Source organism: Chiloscyllium plagiosum, unplaced genomic scaffold (genome assembly GCF_037043375.1).
Source record: "Chiloscyllium plagiosum isolate Xiang-an unplaced genomic scaffold, Cpla_swu_hap1 HiC_scaffold_39, whole genome shotgun sequence".
Classification (NCBI taxonomy): Eukaryota; Metazoa; Chordata; class Chondrichthyes; order Orectolobiformes; family Hemiscylliidae; genus Chiloscyllium; species Chiloscyllium plagiosum.
The window spans coordinates 43,372,587-43,394,782 of record NW_028270177.1 but is presented as its reverse complement, the minus strand read 5'-3'; positions in this window follow the sequence as shown (position 1 = coordinate 43,394,782).

Here is a 22,196-nt window from a genome sequence, read left to right as displayed (position 1 = left end):
ATTGAATCCCTGTCACTAACGGCGATTCAATCCCTGTCACTGACTGAGATTCAATCCCTGTCACGGACTGAGGTTCAATCCCTGTCACAGGCTGAGATTCAATCACTGTCACTGACTGAGGTTCAATCCCTGTCACTGGCTGCGATTCAATCCCTGTCACTGACTGAGATTCAATCCCTGTCACTGACGGAGGATCAATCCCTGTCACTGACTGAGGGTCAATCCCTGTCACTGACTGAGGTTCAATCCCTGTCACTGACGGAGGATTAATCCCTGTCACTGACTGAGGGTCAATCCCTGTCACTAACTGAGGTTCAATCCCTGTCACTGTCTGAGATTCAATCCCGGTCACTGACTAATGTTCAATCCCTGTCACTGATTGAGATTCAATTCCTGTCACTGTCTGAGTTTCAATCCCTGTCACTGACTGAGGTTCAATCCCAGTCACTGATGGTGGTTCAATCCCTGTCACTGACTGAGATTCAATCGCTGTCACTAACTGAGATTCAATCCCTGTCACTGACTGAGATTCATTCCCTGTCACTGTCTGAGGGTCAATACCAGTCACTGACTGAGATTGAATCCCTGTCACTAACGGCGATTCAATCCCTGTCACTGACTGAGATTCAATCCCTGTCACTGACTGAGGTTCAATCCCTGTCACAGGCTGAGATTCAATCACTGTCTCTGACTGAGTTTCAATCCCTGTCACTAACTGAGATTCAATCCCTGTCACTGACTGAGATTCAATCCCTGTCACTGACCAAGGATCAATCCCTGTCACTGACTGAGGGTCAATCCCTGTCACTGACGGAGGATTAATCCCTGTCACTGACTGAGGGTCAATCCCTGTCACTGCCTGAGGTTCAATCCCTGTCACTAACGGCGATTCAATCCCTGTCACAGACTGAGATTCAATCCCAGTCACTGACTGAGGTTCAATCCCTGTCACAGGCTGAGATTCAATCACTGTCACTGACTGAGGTTCAATCCCTGTCACTGGCTGAGATTCAATCCCTGTCACTTACTGAGATTCAATCCCTGTCACTGACGGAGGATCAATCCCTGTCACTGACTGAGGCTCAATCCCTGTCACAGACTGAGATTCAATCCCTGTTAATGTCTGAGGGTCAATCCCAGTCACTGACTGAGGTTCAATGCCTGTTACAGACTGAGATTCAATCTCTGTCACTGTCTGAGATTGAATGCCTGTCACTAACTGAGATTCAATCCCTGTCACGCACTGAGATTCAATCCCTGTCACTGACTGAGGGTCAATCCCAGTCACTGACCAAGGTTCAATCCCAGTCACTGACTGAGGTTCAATGCCTGTCACAGACTGAGATTCAATCCCTGTCACTGTCTGAGATTCAATCCCTGTCACTGATTAAGGTTCAATCCCTGTCACTGACTGAGGTTCAATCCCTGTTACTGATTGAGATTCAATTCCTGTCACTGACTGAGGTTCAATCCCAGTCACTGACTGAGATTCAATCCCTGTCACTGACTGAGGATCAATCCCTGTCACTGTCTGAGATTCAATCACTGTCACTGACTGAGGTGCAATCCCTGTCACTAACTGAGATTCAATCCCTGTCACTGTCTGATTTTCAATCCCTGTCACTGACTGAGGTTCAATTCCTGTCACAGACTGAGAGTCAATCCCTGTCACAGACTGAGATTCAATCCCTGCCACTGACTGAGATTCAATCCCTGTCAATAACTGAGATTCAATCCATGTCACAGACTGAGATTCAATCCCTGTCACTGTCTGAGATTCAATCCCGGTCACTGACTAATGTTCAATCCCTGTCACTGACTGAGATTCAATCCCTGTCACTGACGGAGGATCGATTCCTGTCACTGACTGAGGGTCAATCCCTGTCACTGACGGAGGATCAATCCCTGTCACTGACTGACGGTCAATCCCTGTCACTGACAGAGGTTCAACCCCCGGCACTAACGGCGATTCAATCCCTGTCACTGACTGAGGTTCAATCCCTGTCACTGACTGAGGTTCAATCCCTGTCACAGGCTGACATTCAAACACTGTCACTGACCGAGGTTCAATCCCTGTCACTGGCTGAGATTCAATCCCTGTCACTGACTGAGATTCAATCCCTGTCACTGACGGAGGATCAATCCTGTCACTGACTGAGGCTCAATCCCTGTCACAGACTGAGATTCAATCCCTGTTAATGTCTGAGGGTCAATCCCAGTCACTGACTGAGGTTCAATGCCTGTCACAGACTGAGATTCAATCCCTGTCACTGTCTGAGATTCAATCCCTGTCACTGATTAAGGTTCAATTCCTGTCACTGACGGAGGTTCAATCCCTGTCACTGATTGAGATTCAATTCCTGTCACTGACGGAGGTTCAATCCCTGTCACTGACTGAGATTCAATCCCTGTCACTGACTGAGATTCAATCCCTGTTACTGTCTGAGGGTCAATCCCAGTCACTGACTGAGGTTCAATGCCTGTTACAGACTGAGATTCAATTCCTTTCACTTTCTGAGATTCAATCCCTGTCACTGACTGAGATTCAACCCCATTTAACTAACTGAGGTTCAATCCCTGTCACTGACTGAGGTTAGATCCCTGTCACTGATGGAGGTTCAATCCCTGCCACTGACTGAGATTCAATCCCTGTCAATAACTGAGGTTCAATCCCGGTCACTGACTGAGATTCAATCCCTGTCACTGTCTGAGATTCAATCCCGGTCACTGACTAATGTTCAATCCCTGTCACTGATTGAGATTCAATTCCTGTCACTGTCTGAGATTCAATCCCTGTCACTGACTGAGGTTCAATCCCTGTCACTGGCTGAGATTCAATCCCTGTCACTGACTGAGATTCAATCCCTGTCACTGACGGAGGATCGATTCCTGTCACTGACTGAGGGTCAATCCCTGTCACTGACGGAGGATCAATCCCTGTCACTGACTGACGGTCAATCCCTGTCACTGACAGAGGTTCAACCCCCGGCACTAACGGCGATTCAATCCCTGTCACTGACTGAGATTCAATCCCTGTCACTGACTGAGGATCAATCCCTGTCACAGGCTGACATTCAAACACTGTCACTGACCGAGGTTCAATCCCTGTCACTGGCTGAGATTCAATCCCTGTCACTGACTGAGATTCAATCCCTGTCACTGACGGAGGATCAATCCCTGTCACTGACTGAGGCTCAATCCCTGTCACAGACTGAGATTCAATCCCTGTTAATGTCTGAGGGTCAATCCCAGTCACTGACTGAGGTTCAATGCCTGTCACAGACTGAGATTCAATCCCTGTCACTGTCTGAGATTCAATCCCTGTCACTGATTAAGGTTCAATCCCTGTCACTGACGGAGGTTCAATCCCTGTCACTGATTGAGATTCAATTCCTGTCACTGACGGAGGTTCAATCCCTGTCACTGACTGAGATTCAATCCCTGTCACTGACTGAGATTCAATCCCTGTTACTGTCTGAGGGTCAATCCCAGTCACTGACTGAGGTTCAATGCCTGTTACAGACTGAGATTCAATTCCTTTCACTTTCTGAGATTCAATCCGTGTCACTGACTGAGATTCAACCCCATTTAACTAACTGAGATTCAATCCCTGTCACTGACTGAGGTTAGATCCCTGTCACTGATGGAGGTTCAATCCCTGTCACTGACTGAGATTCAATCCCTGTCACTGACTGAGGGTCAATCCCGGTCACTGACTAAGGTTCAATCCCTGTCACAGACTGAGATTCAATCCCTGTCACTGACTGAGATTCAATCCCTGTCACTGACTCAGGTTCAGTCCCTGTCACTGATGGAGGTTAAATCCCTGTCACAGATTGAGATTCAATTCCTGTCACTTTCTGAGATTCAATCCCTGTCACTGACTGAGATTCAACCCCATTTAAATAACTGATGTTCAATCCCTGTCACTGACTGAGGTTAGATCCCTGTCACTGATGGAGGTTCAATCCCTGTCACTGACTGAGATTCAATCCCTGTCAATAACTGCGATTCAATCCCTGTCACTGACTGAGAGTCATTCCCTGTCACTGTCTGCGGGTCAATCCCAGTCACTGACTGAGATTAAATCCCTGTCACTAACTGAGATTCAATCCCTGTCACTGACTGAGGCTCAATCCCTGCCGCTGACTGAGGCTCAAACCCTGTCACAGACTGTGGCTGATCCCTGTCACTGTCTGTGGGTCAATCTCAGTCACTGACTGAGATTAAATCCCTGCCACCAACTGAGAGTCAATCCCTGTCACTGACTGAGGCTCAATCCCTGTCACTGACTGAGATTCAATCCCTGTCACTGACGGATGTTCAATCCCTGTCACTAACTGAGGATCAATCCCTGTCACTGACTGAGGTTCAATCCCTGTCACTTACTGAGGCTCAATCCCTGTCAATGACTGAGGCTCAATCCCTGTCACTGACTGAGATTCAATCCCTGTCACTGACTAAGGTTCAATCCCTGTCACTGACGGAGATTCAATCCCTGTCACTGATTGAGATTCAATTCCTGTCATGAACTGAGATTCAATCCCTGTCACTGACTGAGATTCAATCCCATTTAACTAACTGAGATACAATCCCTGTCACTGACTGAGGATCAATCCCTGTCACAGACTGAGATTCAATCCCTGCCACTGTCTGAGATTCAATCCCTGTCAATAACTGAGGTTCAATCCATGTCACAGACTGAGATTCAATCCCTGTCACTGTCTGAGATTCAATCCCGGTCACTGACTAATGTTCAATCCCTGTCACTGATTGAGATTCAATTCCTGTCACTGTCTGAGTTTCAATCCCTGTCACTGACTGAGGTTCAATCCCAGCCACTGATGGTGGTTTAATCCCTGTCACTGACTGAGATTCAATCGCTGTCACTAACTGAGATTCAATCCCTGTCACTGACTGAGATTCATTCCCTGTCACTGTCTGAGGGTCAATCCCAGTCACTGACTGAGATTGAATCCCTGTCACTAACGGCGATTCAATCCCTGTCACTGATTGAGATTCAATCCCTGTCACGGACTGAAGTTCAATCCCTGTCACAGGCTGAGATTCAATCACTGTCACTGACTGAGGTTCAATCCCTGTCACTGGCTGAGATTCAATCCCTGTCACTGACTGAGATTCAATCCCTGTCACTGACGGAGGATCAATCCCTGTCACTGACTGAGGGTCAATCCCTGTCACTGACTGAGGATCAATCCCTGTCACTGACTGAGGGTCAATCCCTGTCACTAACTGAGGTTCAATCCCTGTCACTGTCTGAGATTCAATCCTGGTCACTGACTAATGTTCAATCCCTGTCACTGATTGAGATTCAATTCCTGTCACTGTCTGAGTTTCAATCCCTGTCACTGACTGAGGTTCAATCCCTGTCACTGATGGTGGTTCAATCCCTGTCACTGACTGAGCTTCAATCGCTGTCACTAACTGAAATTCAATCCCTGTCACTGACTGAGATTCATTCCCTGTCACTGTCTGAGGGTCAATCCCAGTCACTGACTGAGATTGAATCCCTGTCACTAACGGCGATTCAATCCCTGTCACTGACTGAGATTCAATCCCTGTCACTGACTGAGGTTCAATCCCTGTCACAGGCTGAGATTCAATCACTGTCACTGACTGAGGTTCAATCCCTGTCACTGGCTGAGATTCAATCCCTGTCACTGATTGAGATTCAATCCCTGTCACTGACGGAGGATCAATCCCTGTCACTGACTGAGGCTCAATCCCTGTCACAGACTGAGATTCAATCCCTGTTAATGTCTGAGGGTCAATCCCAGTCACTGACTGAGGTTCAATGCCTGTTACAGACTGAGATTCAATCTCTGTCACTGTCTGAGATTGAATGCCTGTCACTAACTGAGATTCAATCCCTGTCACTGACTGAGGGTCAATCCCAGTCACTGACCAAGGTTCAATCCCAGTCACTGACTGAGGTTCAATGCCTGTCACAGACTGAGATTCAATCCCTGTCACTGTCTGAGATTCAATCCCTGTCACTGATTAAGGTTCAATCCCTGTCACTGACTGAGGTTCAATCCCTGTTACTGATTGAGATTCAATTCCTGTCACTGACTGTGGTTCAATCCCAGTCACTGACTGAGATTCAATCCCTGTCACTGACTGAGGATCAATCCCTGTCACTGTCTGAGATTCAATCACTGTCACTGACTGAGGTTCAATCCCTGTCACTAACTGAGATTCAATGCCTGTCACTGTCTGATTTTCAATCCCTGTCACTGACTGAGGTTCAATTCCTGTCACAGACTGAGAGTCAATCCCTGTCACAGACTGAGATTCAATCCCTGCCACTGACTGAGATTCAATCCCTGTCAATAACTGAGGTTCAATCCATGTCACAGACTGAGATTCAATCCCTGTCACTGTCTGAGATTCAATCCCGGTCACTGACTAATGTTCAATCCCTGTCACTGATTGAGATTCAATTCCTGTCACTGTCTGAGATTCAATCCCTGTCACTGACTGAGGTTCAATCCCTGTCACTGGCTGAGATTCAATCCCTGTCACTGACTGAGATTCAATCCCTGTCACTGACGGAGGATCAATTCCTGTCACTGACTGAGGGTCAATCCCTGTCACTGACGGAGGATCAATCCCTGTCACTGACGGACGGTCAATCCCTGTCACTGACAGAGGTTCAACCCCCGGCACTAACGGCGATTCAATCCCTGTCACTGACTGAGATTCAATCCCTGTCACTGACTGAGGTTCAATCCCTGTCACAGGCTGTCATTCAAACACTGTCACTGACTGAGGTTCAATCCCTGTCACTGGCTGAGATTCAATCACTGTCACAGACTGAGATTCAATCCCTGTCACTGACGGAGGATCAATCCCTGTCACTGACTGAGGTTCAATGCCTGTCACAGACTGAGATTCAATCCCTGTCACTGTCTGAGATTCAATCCCTGTCACAGATTAAGCTTCAATCCCTGTCACTGACGGAGGTTCAATCCCTGTCACTGATTGAGATTCAATTCCTGTCACTGACGGAGGTTCAATCCCTGTCACTGACTGAGATTCAATCCCTGTCACTGACTGAGATTCAATCCCTGTTACTGTCTGAGTGTCAATCCCAGTCACTGACTGAGGTTCAATCCCTGTCACTGATTGAGATTCAATTCCTGTCACTGACGGAGGTTCAATCCCTGTCACTGACTGAGATTCAATCCCTGTCACTGACTGAGATTCAATCCCTGTTACTGTCTGAGGGTCAATCCCAGTCACTGACTGAGGTTCAATGCCTGTTACAGACTGAGATTCAATTCCTTTCACTTTCTGAGATTCAATCCCTGTCACTGACTGAGATTCAACCCCATTTAACTAACTGAGATTCAATCCCTGTCACTGACTGAGGTTAGATCCCTGTCACTGATGGAGGTTCAATCCCTGTCACTGACTGAGATTCAATCCCTGTCACTGACTGAGGGTCAATCCCGGTCACTGACTAAGGTTCAATCCCTGTCACAGACTGAGATTCAATCCCTGTCACTGACTGAGATTCAATCCCTGTCACTGACTCAGGTTCAGTCCCTGTCACTGATGGAGGTTAAATCCCTGTCACAGATTGAGATTCAATTCCTGTCACTTTCTGAGATTCAATCCCTGTCACTGACTGAGATTCAACCCCATTTAAATAACTGATGTTCAATCCCTGTCACTGACTGAGGTTAGATCCCTGTCACTGATGGAGGTTCAATCCCTGTCACTGACTGAGATTCAATCCCTGTCAATAACTGCGATTCAATCCCTGTCACTGACTGAGAGTCATTCCCTGTCACTGTCTGCGGGTCAATCCCAGTCACTGACTGAGATTAAATCCCTGTCACTAACTGAGATTCAATCCCTGTCACTGACTGAGGCTCAATCCCTGCCGCTGACTGAGGCTCAAACCCTGTCACAGACTGTGGCTGATCCCTGTCACTGTCTGTGGGTCAATCTCAGTCACTGACTGAGATTAAATCCCTGCCACCAACTGAGAGTCAATCCCTGTCACTGACTGAGGCTCAATCCCTGTCACTGACTGAGATTCAATCCCTGTCACTGACGGATGTTCAATCCCTGTCACTAACTGAGGATCAATCCCTGTCACTGACTGAGGTTCAATCCCTGTCACTTACTGAGGCTCAATCCCTGTCAATGACTGAGGCTCAATCCCTGTCACTGACTGAGATTCAATCCCTGTCACTGACTAAGGTTCAATCCCTGTCACTGACGGAGATTCAATCCCTGTCACTGATTGAGATTCAATTCCTGTCATGAACTGAGATTCAATCCCTGTCACTGACTGAGATTCAATCCCATTTAACTAACTGAGATACAATCCCTGTCACTGACTGAGGATCAATCCCTGTCACAGACTGAGATTCAATCCCTGCCACTGTCTGAGATTCAATCCCTGTCAATAACTGAGGTTCAATCCATGTCACAGACTGAGATTCAATCCCTGTCACTGTCTGAGATTCAATCCCGGTCACTGACTAATGTTCAATCCCTGTCACTGATTGAGATTCAATTCCTCTCACTGTCTGAGTTTCAATCCCTGTCACTGACTGAGGTTCAATCCCAGCCACTGATGGTGGTTTAATCCCTGTCACTGACTGAGATTCAATCGCTGTCACTAACTGAGATTCAATCCCTGTCACTGACTGAGATTCATTCCCTGTCACTGTCTGAGGGTCAATCCCAGTCACTGACTGAGATTGAATCCCTGTCACTAACGGCGATTCAATCCCTGTCACTGATTGAGATTCAATCCCTGTCACGGACTGAAGTTCAATCCCTGTCACAGGCTGAGATTCAATCACTGTCACTGACTGAGGTTCAATCCCTGTCACTGGCTGAGATTCAATCCCTGTCACTGACTGAGATTCAATCCCTGTCACTGACGGAGGATCAATCCCTGTCACTGACTGAGGGTCAATCCCTGTCACTGACTGAGGATCAATCCCTGTCACTGACTGAGGGTCAATCCCTGTCACTAACTGAGGTTCAATCCCTGTCACTGTCTGAGATTCAATCCTGGTCACTGACTAATGTTCAATCCCTGTCACTGATTGAGATTCAATTCCTGTCACTGTCTGAGTTTCAATCCCTGTCACTGACTGAGGTTCAATCCCTGTCACTGATGGTGGTTCAATCCCTGTCACTGACTGAGATTCAATCGCTGTCACTAACTGAAATTCAATCCCTGTCACTGACTGAGATTCATTCCCTGTCACTGTCTGAGGGTCAATCCCAGTCACTGACTGAGATTGAATCCCTGTCACTAACGGCGATTCAATCCCTGTCACTGACTGAGATTCAATCCCTGTCACTGACTGATGTTCAATCCCTGTCACAGGCTGAGATTCAATCACTGTCACTGACTGAGGTTCAATCCCTGTCACTGGCTGAGATTCAATCCCTGTCACTGACTGAGATTCAATCCCTGTCACTGACGGAGGATCAATCCCTGTCACTGACTGAGGCTCAATCCCTGTCACAGACTGAGATTCAATCCCTGTTAATGTCTGAGGGTCAATCCCAGTCACTGACTGAGGTTCAATGCCTGTTACAGACTGAGATTCAATCTCTGTCACTGTCTGAGATTGAATGCCTGTCACTAACTGAGATTCAATCCCTGTCACTGACTGAGGGTCAATCCCTGTCACTGACTGAGGGTCAATCCCAGTCACTGACCAAGGTTCAATCCCAGTCACTGACTGAGGTTCAATGCCTGTCACAGACTGAGATTCAATCCCTGTCACTGTCTGAGATTCAATCCCTGTCACTGATTAAGGTTCAATCCCTGTCACTGACTGAGGTTCATTCCCTGTTACTGATTGAGATTCAATTCCTGTCACTGACTGTGGTTCAATCCCAGTCACTGACTGAGATTCAATCCCTGTCACTGACTGAGGATCAATCCCTGTCACTGTCTGAGATTCAATCACTGTCACTGACTGAGGTTCAATCCCTGTCACTAACTGAGATTCAATGCCTGTCACTGTCTGATTTTCAATCCCTGTCACTGACTGAGGTTCAATTCCTGTCACAGACTGAGAGTCAATCCCTGTCACAGACTGAGATTCAATCCCTGCCACTGACTGAGATTCAATCCCTGTCAATAACTGAGGTTCAATCCATGTCACAGACTGAGATTCAATCCCTGTCACTGTCTGAGATTCAATCCCGGTCACTGACTAATGTTCAATCCCTGTCACTGATTGAGATTCAATTCCTGTCACTGTCTGAGATTCAATCCCTGTCACTGACTGAGGTTCAATCCCTGTCACTGGCTGAGATTCAATCCCTGTCACTGACTGAGATTCAATCCCTGTCACTGACGGAGGATCAATTCCTGTCACTGACTGAGGGTCAATCCCTGTCACTGACGGAGGATCAATCCCTGTCACTGACGGACGGTCAATCCCTGTCACTGACAGAGGTTCAACCCCCGGCACTAACGGCGATTCAATCCCTGTCACTGACTGAGATTCAATCCCTGTCACTGACTGAGGTTCAATCCCTGTCACAGGCTGTCATTCAAACACTGTCACTGACTGAGGTTCAATCCCTGTCACTGGCTGAGATTCAATCACTGTCACAGACTGAGATTCAATCCCTGTCACTGACGGAGGATCAATCCCTGTCACTGACTGAGGCTCAATCCCTGTCACAGACTGAGATTCAATCCCTGTTAATGTCTGTGGGTCAATCCCAGTCACTGACTGAGGTTCAATGCCTGTCACAGACTGAGATTCAATCCCTGTCACTGTCTGAGATTCAATCCCTGTCACTGATTAAGCTTCAATCCCTGTCACTGACGGAGGTTCAATCCCTGTCACTGATTGAGATTCAATTCCTGTCACTGACGGAGGTTCAATCCCTGTCACTGACTGAGATTCAATCCCTGTCACTGACTGAGATTCAATCCCTGTTACTGTCTGAGTGTCAATCCCAGTCACTGACTGAGGTTCAATGCCTGTTACAGACTGAGATTCAATTCCTTTCACTTTCTGAGATTCAATCCCTGTCACTGACTGAGATTCAACCCCATTTAACTAACTGAGATTCAATCCCTGTCACTGTCTGAGATTCAATCCCTGTCACTGATTAAGGTTCAATCCCTGTCACTGACGGAGGTTCAATCCCTGTCACTGATTGAGATTCAATTCCTGTCACTGACGGAGGTTCAATCCCTGTCACTGACTGAGATTCAATCCCTGTCACTGACTGAGATTCAATCCCTGTTACTGTCTGAGGGTCAATCCCAGTCACTGACTGAGGTTCAATGCCTGTTACAGACTGAGATTCAATTCCTTTCACTTTCTGAGATTCAATCCCTGTCACTGACTGAGATTCAACCCCATTTAACTAACTGAGATTCAATCCCTGTCACTGACTGAGGTTAAATCCCTGTCACTGATGGAGGTTCAATCCCTGTCACTGACTGAGATTCAATCCCTGTCACTGAGTGAGGGTCAATCCCAGTCACTGACTAAGGTTCAATCCCTGTCACAGACTGAGATTCAATCCCTGTCACTGACTGAGATTCAATCCCTGTCACTGACTCAGGTTCAGTCCCTGTCACTGATGGAGGTTCAATCCCTGTCACTGATTGAGATTCAATTCCTGTCACTTTCTGAGATTCAATCCCTGTCACTGACTGAGATTCAACCCTATTTAAATAACTGATGTTCAATCCCTGTCACTGACTGAGGTTAGATCCCTGTCACTGATGGAGGTTCAATCCCTGTCACTGACTGAGATTCAATCCCTGTCACTAAGTGCGATTCAATCCCTGTCACTGACTGAGAGTCATTCCCTGTCACTGTCTGAGGGTCAATCCCAGTCACTGACTGAGATTAAATCCCTGTCACTAACTGAGATTCAATCCCTGTCACTGACTGAGGCTCAATCCCTGCCACTGACTGAGGCTCAAACCCTGTCACAGACTGTGGCTGATCCCTGTCACTGTCTGTAGGTCAATCTCAGTCACTGACTGAGATTAAATCCCTGCCACCAACTGAGAGTCAATCCCTGTCACTGACTGAGGCTCAATCCCTGTCACTGACTGAGATTCAATCCCTGTCACTGACAGATGTTCAATCCCTGTCACTAACTGAGGGTCAATCCCTGTCACTGACTGAGGTTCAATTCCTGTCACAGACTGAGAGTCAATCCCTGTCACAGACTGAGATTCAATCCCTGCCACTGACTGAGATTCAATCCCTGTCAATAACTGAGGTTCAATCCATGTCACAGACTGAGATTCAAACCCTGTCACTGTCTGAGATTCAATCCCGGTCACTGACTAATGTTCAATCCCTGTCACTGATTGAGATTCAATTCCTGTCACTGTCTGAGATTCAATCCCTGTCACTGACTGAGGTTCAATCCCTGTCACTGGCTGAGATTCAATCCCTGTCACTGACTGAGATTCAATCCCTGTCACTGACGGAGGATCGATTCCTGTCACTGACTGAGGGTCAATCCCTGTCACTGACGGAGGATCAATCCCTGTCACTGACTGACGGTCAATCCCTGTCACTGACAGAGGTTCAACCCCCGGCACTAACAGCGATTCAATCCCTGTCACTGACTGAGATTCAATCCCTGTCACTGACTGAGGTTCAATCCCTGTCACAGGCTGACATTCAAACACTGTCACTGACTGAGGTTCAATCCCTGTCACTGGCTGAGATTCAATCCCTGTCACTGACTGAGATTCAATCCCTGTCACTGACGGAGGATCAATCCCTGTCACTGACTGAGGCTCAATCCCTGTCACAGACTGAGATTCAATCCCTGTTAATGTCTGAGGGTCAATCCCAGTCACTGACTGAGGTTCAATGCCTGTCACAGACTGAGATTCAATCCCTGTCACTGTCTGAGATTCAATCCCTGTCACTGATTAAGGTTCAATCCCTGTCACTGACGGAGGTTCAATCCCTGTCACTGATTGAGATTCAATTCCTGTCACTGACGGAGGTTCAATCCCTGTCACTGACTGAGATTCAATCCCTGTCACTGACTGAGATTCAATCCCTGTTACTGTCTGAGGGTCAATCCCAGTCACTGACTGAGGTTCAATGCCTGTTACAGACTGAGATTCAATTCCTTTCACTTTCTGAGATTCAATCCCTGTCACTGACTGAGATTCAACCCCATTTAACTAACTGAGATTCAATCCCTGTCACTGACTGAGGTTAGATCCCTGTCACTGATGGAGGTTCAATCCCTGTCACTGACTGAGATTCAATCCCTGTCACTGACTGAGGGTCAATCCCGGTCACTGACTAAGGTTCAATCCCTGTCACAGACTGAGATTCAATCCCTGTCACTGACTGAGATTCAATCCCTGTCACTGACTCAGGTTCAGTCCCTGTCACTGATGGAGGTTCAATCCCTGTCACTGATTGAGATTCAATTCCTGTCACTCTCTGAGATTCAATCCCTGTCACTGACTGAGATTCAACCCCATTTAAATAACTGATGTTCAATCCCTGTCACTGACTGAGGTTAGATCCCTGTCACTGATGGAGGTTCAATCCCTGTCACTGACTGAGATTCAATCCCTGTCACTAACTGCGATTCAATCCCTGTCACTGACTGAGAGTCATTCCCTGTCACTGTCTGCGGGTCAATCCCAGTCACTGACTGAGATTAAATCCCTGTCACTAACTGAGATTCAATCCCTGTCACTGACTGAGGCTCAATCCCTGCCGCTGACTGAGGCTCAAACCCTGTCACAGACTGTGGCTGATCCCTGTCACTGTCTGTGGGTCAATCTCAGTCACTGACTGAGATTAAATCCCTGCCACCAACTGAGAGTCAATCCCTGTCACTGACTGAGGCTCAATCCCTGTCACTGACTGAGATTCAATCCCTGTCACTGACGGATGTTCAATCCCTGTCACTAACTGAGGGTCAATCCCTGTCACTGACTGAGGTTCAATCCCTGTCACTTACTGAGGCTCAATCCCTGTCAATGACTGAGGCTCAATCCCTGTCACTGACTGAGATTCAATCCCTGTCACTGACTAAGGTTCAATCCCTGTCACTGACGGAGATTCAATCCCTGTCACTGATTGAGATTCAATTCCTGTCATGAACTGAGGTTCAATCCCTGTCACTGACTGAGATTCAATCCCATTTAACTAACTGAGATACAATCCCTGTCACTGACTGAGGATCAATCCCTGTCACAGACTGAGATTCAATCCCTGCCACTGTCTGAGATTCAATCCCTGTCACTGACTGAGGGCCAATCCCTGTCACTAACTGAGGTTCAATCCCTGTCACTGTCTGAGATTCAATCCCTGTCACTGACTAATGTTCAATCCCTGTCACTGATTGAGATTCAATTCCTGTCACTGTCTGAGTTTCAATCCCTGTCACTGACTGAGGTTCAATCCCAGTCACTGATGGTGGTTCAATCCCTGTCACTGACTGAGATTCAATCGCTGTCACTAACTGAGATTCAATCCCTGTCACTGACTGAGATTCATTCCCTGTCACTGTCTGAGGGTCAATCCCAGTCACTGACTGAGATTGAATCCCTGTCACTAACGGCGATTCAATCCCTGTCACTGACTGAGATTCAATCACTGTCACTGACTGAGGTTCAATCCCTGTCACTGGCTGAGATTCAATCCCTGTCACTGACTGAGATTCAATCCCTGTCACTGACGGAGGATCAATCCCTGTCACTGACTGAGGCTCAATCCCTGTCACAGACTGAGATTCAATCCCTGTTAATGTCTGAGGGTAAATCCCAGTCACTGACTGAGGTTCAATCCCAGTCACTGACCAAGGTTCAATCCCAGTCACTGACTGAGGTTCAATGCCTGTCACAGACTGAGATTCAATCCCTGTCACTGTCTGAGATTCAATCCCTGTCACTGATTAAGGTTCAATCCCTGTCACTGACTGAGGTTCAATCCCTGTTACTGATTGAGATTCAATTCCTGTCACTGACTGAGGTTCAATCCCAGTCACTGACTGAGATTCAATCCCTGTCACTGACTGAGGATCAATCCCTGTCACTGTCTGAGATTCAATCCCTGTCAATAACTGAGGTTCAATCCATGTCACATCTGAGATTCAATCCCTGTCACTGTCTGAGATTCAATCCCGGTCACTGACTAATGTTCAATCCCTGTCACTGATTGAGATTCAATTCCTGTCACTGTCTGAGTTTCAATCCTTGTCACTGACTGAGGTTCAATCCCAGCCACTGATGGTGGTTCAATCCCTGTCACTGACTGAGATTCAATCGCTGTCACTAACTGAGATTCAATCCCTGTCACTGACTGAGATTCATTCCCTGTCACTGTCTGAGGGTCAATCCCAGTCACTGACTAACGGCGATTCAATCCCTGTCACTGACTGAGATTCAATCCCTGTCACGGACTGAGGTTCAATCCCTGTCACAGGCTGAGATTCAATCACTGTCACTGACTGAGGTTCAATCCCTGTCACTGGCTGAGATTCAATCCCTGTCACTGACTGAGATTCAATCCCTGTCACTGACGGAGGATCAATCCCTGTCACTGACTGAGGCTCAATCCCTGTCACTGACTGAGGTTCAATCCCTGTCACTGACGGAGGATTAATCCCTGTCACTGACTGAGGGTCAATCCCTGTCACTAACTGAGGTTCAATCCCTGTCACTGTCTGAGATTCAATCCCGGTCACTGACTAATGTTCAATCCCTGTCACTGATTGAGATTCAATTCCTGTCACTGTCTGAGTTTCAATCCCTGTCACTGACTGAGGTTCAATCCCAGTCACTGATGGTGGTTCAATCCCTGTCACTGACTGAGATTCAATCGCTGTCACTAACTGAGATTCAATCCCTGTCACTGACTGAGATTCATTCCCTGTCACTGTCTGAGGGTCAATCCCAGTCACTGACTGAGATTCAATCCCTGTCACTGACTGAGGTTCAATCCCTGTCACAGGCTGAGATTCAATCACTGTCTCTGACTGAGATTCAATCCCTGTCACTAACTGAGATTCAATCCCTGTCACTGACTGAGATTCAATCCCTGTCACTGACGGAGGATCAATCCCTGTCACTGACTGAGGGTCAATCCCTGTCACTGACGGAGGATCAATCCCTGTCACTGACTGAGGGTCAATCCCTGTCACTGCCTGAGGTTCAATCCCTGTCACTAACGGCGATTCTATCCCTGTCACTGACTGAGATTTAATCCCAGTCACTGACTGAGGTTCAATCCCTGTCACAGGCTGAGATTCAATCACTGTCACTGACTGAGGTTCAATCCCTGTCACTGACTGAGATTCAATCCCTGTCACTGACTGAGATTCAATCCCTGTCACTGACGGAGGATCCATCCCTGTCACTGACTGAGGCTCAAACCCTGTCACAGACTGAGATTCAATCCCTGTTAATGTCTGAGGGTCAATCCCAGTCACTGACTGAGGTTCAATGCCTGTTACAGACTGAGATTCAATCTCTGTCACTGTCTGAGATTGAATGCCTGTCACTAACTGAGATTCAATCCCTGTCACGCACTGAGATTCAATCCCTGTCACTGACTGAGGGTCAATCCCAGTCACTGACCAAGGTTCAATCCCAGTCACTGACTGAGGTTCAATGCCTGTCACAGACTGAGATTCAATCCCTGTCACTGATTAAGGTTCAATCCCTGTCACTGACTGAGGTTCAATCCCTGTTACTGATTGAGATTCAATTCCTGTCACTGACTGAGGTTCAATCCCAGTCACTGACTGAGATTCAATCCCTGTCACTGACTGAGGATCAATCCCTGTCACTGTCTGAGATTCAATCACTGTCACTGACTGAGGTTCAATCCCTGTCACTAACTGAGATTCAATCCCTGTCACTGTCTGATTTTCAATCCCTGTCACTGACTGAGGTTCAATTCCTGTCACAGACTGAGAGTCAATCCCTGTCACAGACTGAGATTCAATCCCTGCCACTGACTGAGATTCAATCCCTGTCAATAACTGAGGTTCAATCCATGTCACAGACTGAGATTCAATCCCTGTCACTGTCTGAGATTCAATCCCGGTCACTGACTAATGTTCAATCCCTGTCACTGATTGAGATTCAATTCCTGTCACTGTCTGAGATTCAATCCCTGTCACTGACTGAGGTTCAATCCCTGTCACTGGCTGAGATTCAATCCCTGTCACTGACTGAGATTCAATCCCTGTCACTGACGGAGGATCGATTCCGGTCACTGACTGAGGGTCAATCCCTGTCACTGACGGAGGATCAATCCCTGTCACTGACTGCGGTCAATCCCTGTCACTGACAGAGGTTCAACCCCCGGCACTAACGGCGATTCAATCCCTGTCACTGACTGAGATTCAATCCCTGTCACTGACTGAGGTTCAATCCCTGTCACAGGCTGACAGTCAAACACTGTCACTGACCGAGGTTCAATCCCTGTCACTGGCTGAGATTCAATCCCTGTCACTGACTGAGATTCAATCCCTGTCACTGACGGAGGATCAATCCCTGTCACTGACTGAGGCTCAATCCCTGTCACAGACTGAGATTCAATCCCTGTTAATGTCTGAGGGTCAATCCCAGTCACTGACTGAGGTTCAATGCCTGTCACAGACTGAGATTCAATCCCTGTCACTGGCTGAGATTCAATCCCTGTTACTGTCTGAGGGTCAATCCCAGTCACTGACTGAGGTTCAATGCCTGTTACAGACTGGGATTCAATTCCTTTCACTTTCTGAGATTCAATCCCTGTCACTGACTGAGATTCAACCCCATTTAACTAACTGAGGTTCAATCCCTGTCACTGACTGAGGTTAGATCCCTGTCACTGATGGAGGTTCAATCCCTGTCACTGACTGAGATTCAATCCCTGTCACTGACTGAGGGTCAATCCCGGTCACTGACTAAGGTTCAATCCCTGTCACAGACTGAGATTCAATCCCTGTCACTGACTGAGATTCAATCCCTGTCACTGACTCAGGTTCAGTCCCTGTCACTGATGGAGGTTCAATCCCTGTCACTGATTGAGATTCAATTCCTGTCACTTTCTGAGATTCAATCCCTGTCACTGACTGAGATTCAACCCCATTTAAATAACTGATGTTCAATCCCTGTCACTGACTGAGGTTAGATCCCTGTCACTGATGGAGGTTCAATCCCTGTCACTGACTGAGATTCAATCCCTGTCACTAACTGAGATTCAATCCCTGTCACTGACTGAGAGTCATTCCCTGTCACTGTCTGCGGGTCAATCCCAGTCACTGACTGAGATTAAATCCCTGTCACTAACTGAGATTCAATCCCTGTCACTGACTGAGGCTCAATCCCTGCCACTGACTGAGGCTCAAACCCTGTCACAGACTGTGGCTGATCCCTGTCACTGTCTGTGGGTCAATCTCAGTCACTGACTGAGATTAAATCCCTGCCACCAACTGAGAGTCAATCCCTGTCACTGACTGAGGATCAATCCCTGTCACTGACTGAGGGTCAATCCCTGTCACTAACTGAGGTTCAATCCCTGTCACTGTCTGAGATTCAATCCCGGTCACTGACTAATGTTCAATCCCTGTCACTGATTGAGATTCAATTCCTGTCACTGTCTGAGTTTCAATCCCTGTCACTGACTGAGGTTCAATCCCAGTCACTGATGGTGGTTCAATCCCTGTCACTGACTGAGATTCAATCGCTGTCACTTACTGAGATTCAATCCCTGTCACTGACTGAGATTCATTCCCTGTCACTGTCTGAGGGTCAATCCCAGTCACTGACTGAGATTAAATCCCTGCCACCAACTGAGAGTCAATCCCTGTCACTGACTGAGGATCAATCCCTGTCACTGACTGAGGGTCAATCCCTGTCACTAACTGAGGTTCAATCCCTGTCACTGTCTGAGATTCAATCCCGGTCACTGACTAATGTTCAATCCCTGTCACTGATTGAGATTCAATTCCTGTCACTGTCTGAGTTTCAATCCCTGTCACTGACTGAGGTTCAATCCCTGTCACAGGCTGACATTCAATCACTGTCACTGACTGAGGTTCAATCCCTGTCACTGGCTGAGATTCAATCCCTGTCACTGACTGAGATTCAATCCCTGTCACTGACGGAGGATCAATCCCTGTCACTGACTGAGGCTCAATCCCTGTCACAGACTGAGATTCAATCCCTGTTAATGTCTGAGGGTCAATCCCAGTCACTGACTGAGGTTCAATGCCTGTCACAGACTGAGATTCAATCCCTGTCACTGTCTGAGATTCAATCCCTGTCACTGATTAAGGTTCAATCCCTGTCACTGACTGAGGTTCAATCCCTGTTACTGATTGAGATTCAATTCCTGTCACTGACTGAGGTTCAATCCCAGTCACTGACTGAGGGTCAATCCCTGTCACTAACTGAGGTTCAATCCCTGTCACTGTCTGAGATTCAATCCCGGTCACTGACTAATGTTCAATCCCTGTCACTGATTGAGATTCAATTCCTGTCACTGTCTGAGTTTCAATCCCTGTCACTGACTGAGGTTCAATCCCAGTCACTGATGGTGGTTCAATCCCTGTCACTGACTGAGATTCAATCGCTGTCACTAACTGAGATTCAATCCCTGTCACTGACTGAGATTCATTCCCTGTCACTGTCGGAGGGTCAATCCCAGTCACTGACTGAGATTGAATCCCTGTCACGAATGGCGATTCAATCCCTGTCACTGACTGAGATTCAATCCCTGTCACTGACTGAGGTTCAATCCCTGTCACAGGCTGACATTCAATCACTGTCACTGACTGAGGTTCAATCCCTGTCACTGGCTGAGATTCAATCCCTGTCACTGACTGAGATTCAATCCCTGTCACTGACGGAGGATCAATCCCTGTCACTGACTGAGGCTCAAACCCTGTCACAGACTGAGATTCAATCCCTGTTAATGTCTGAGGGTCAATCCCAGTCACTGACTGAGGTTCAATGCCTGTCACAGACTGAGATTCAATCCCTGTCACTGTCTGAGATTCAATCCCTGTCACTGATTAAGGTTCAATCCCTGTCACTGACTGAGGTTCAATCCCTGTTACTGATTGAGATTCAATTCCTGTCACTGACTGAGGTTCAATCCCAGTCACTGACTGAGATTCAATCCCTGTCACTGACTGAGGATCAATCCCTGTCACTGTCTGAGATTCAATCACTGTCACTGACTGAGGTTCAATCCCTGTCACTAACTGAGATTCAATCCCTGTCACTGTCTGATTTTCAATCCCTGTCACTGACTGAGATTCAATCCCTGTCACTAACTGCGATTCAATCCCTGTCACTGACTGAGAGTCATTCCCTGTCACTGTCTGCGGGTCAATCCCAGTCACTGACTGAGATTCAATCCCTGTCACTGACTGAGATTCAATCCCTGTCACTGACGGAGGATCAATCCCTGTCACTGACTGAGGCTCAATCCCTGTCACAGACTGAGATTCAATCCCTGTTTATGTCTGAGGGTCAATCCCAGTCACTGACTGAGGTTCAATGCCTGTCACAGACTGAGATTCAATCCCTGTCACTGTCTGAGATTCAATCCCTGTCACTGATTAAGGTTCAATCCCTGTCACTGACGGAGGTTCAATCCCTGTCACTGATTGAGATTCAATTCCTGTCACTGACGGAGGTTCAATCCCTGTCACTGACTGAGATTCAATCCCTGTCACTGGCTGAGATTCAATCCCTGTTACTGTCTGAGGGTCAATCCCAGTCACTGACTGAGGTTCAATGCCTGTTACAGACTGGGATTCAATTCCTTTCACTTTCTGAGATTCAATCCCTGTCACTGACTGAGATTCAACCCCATTTAACTAACTGAGGTTCAATCCCTGTCACTGACTGAGGTTAGATCCCTGTCACTGATGGAGGTTCAATCCCTGTCACTGACTGAGATTCAATCCCTGTCACTGACTGAGGGTCAATCCCGGTCACTGACTAAGGTTCAATCCCTGTCACAGACTGAGATTCAATCCCTGTCACTGACTGAGATTCAATCCCTGTCACTGACTCAGGTTCAGTCCCTGTCACTGATGGAGGTTCAATCCCTGTCACTGATTGAGATTCAATTCCTGTCACTTTCTGAGATTCAATCCCTGTCACTGACTGAGATTCAACCCCATTTAAATAACTGATGTTCAATCCCTGTCACTGACTGAGGTTAGATCCCTGTCACTGATGGAGGTTCAATCCCTGTCACTGACTGAGATTCAATCCCTGTCACTAACTGCGATTCAATCCCTGTCACTGACTGAGGTTCAATCCCTGTCATTAACGGCGATTCAATCCCTGTCACTAACTGAGATTCAATCCCTGTCACTGACTGAGGTTCAATCCCTGTCACAGGCTGAGATTCAATCACTGTCACTGGCTGAGGTTCAATCCCTGTCACTGGCTGAGATTCAATCCCTGTCACTGACTGAGATTCAATCCCTGTCACTGACGGAGGATCAATCCCTGTCACTGACTGAGGCTCAATCCCTGTCACTGACTGAGATTCAATCCCTGTTACTGTCTGAGGGTCAATCCCAGTCACTGACTGAGGTTCAATGCCTGTTACAGACTGAGATTCAATCTCTGTCACTGTCTGAGATTGAATGCCTGTCACTAACTGAGATTCAATCCCTGTCACACACTGAGATTCAATCCCTGTCACTGACTGAGGGTCAATCCCAGTCACTGACCAAGGTTCAATCCCAGTCACTGACTGAGGTTCAATCCCAGTCACTGACTGAGGTTCAATGCCTGTTACAGACTGAGATTCAATCCCTGTCATTGTCTGAGATTCAATCCCTGTCACTGATTAAGGTTCAATCCCTGTCACTGACTGAGGTTCAATCCCTGTTACTGATTGAGATTCAATTCCTGTCACTGACTGAGGTTCAATCCCAGTCACTGACTGAGATTCAATCCCTGTCACTGACTGAGGATCAATCCCTGTCACTGTCTGAGATTCAATCACTGTCACTGACTGAGGTTCAATCACTGTCACTAACTGAGATTCAATCCCTGTCACTGTCTGATTTTCAATCCCTGTCACTGACTGAGGTTCAATTCCTGTCACAGAGTGAGAGTCAATCCCTGTCACAGACTGAGATTCAATCCCTGCCACTGACTGAGATTCAATCCCTGTCAATAACTGAGGTTCAAT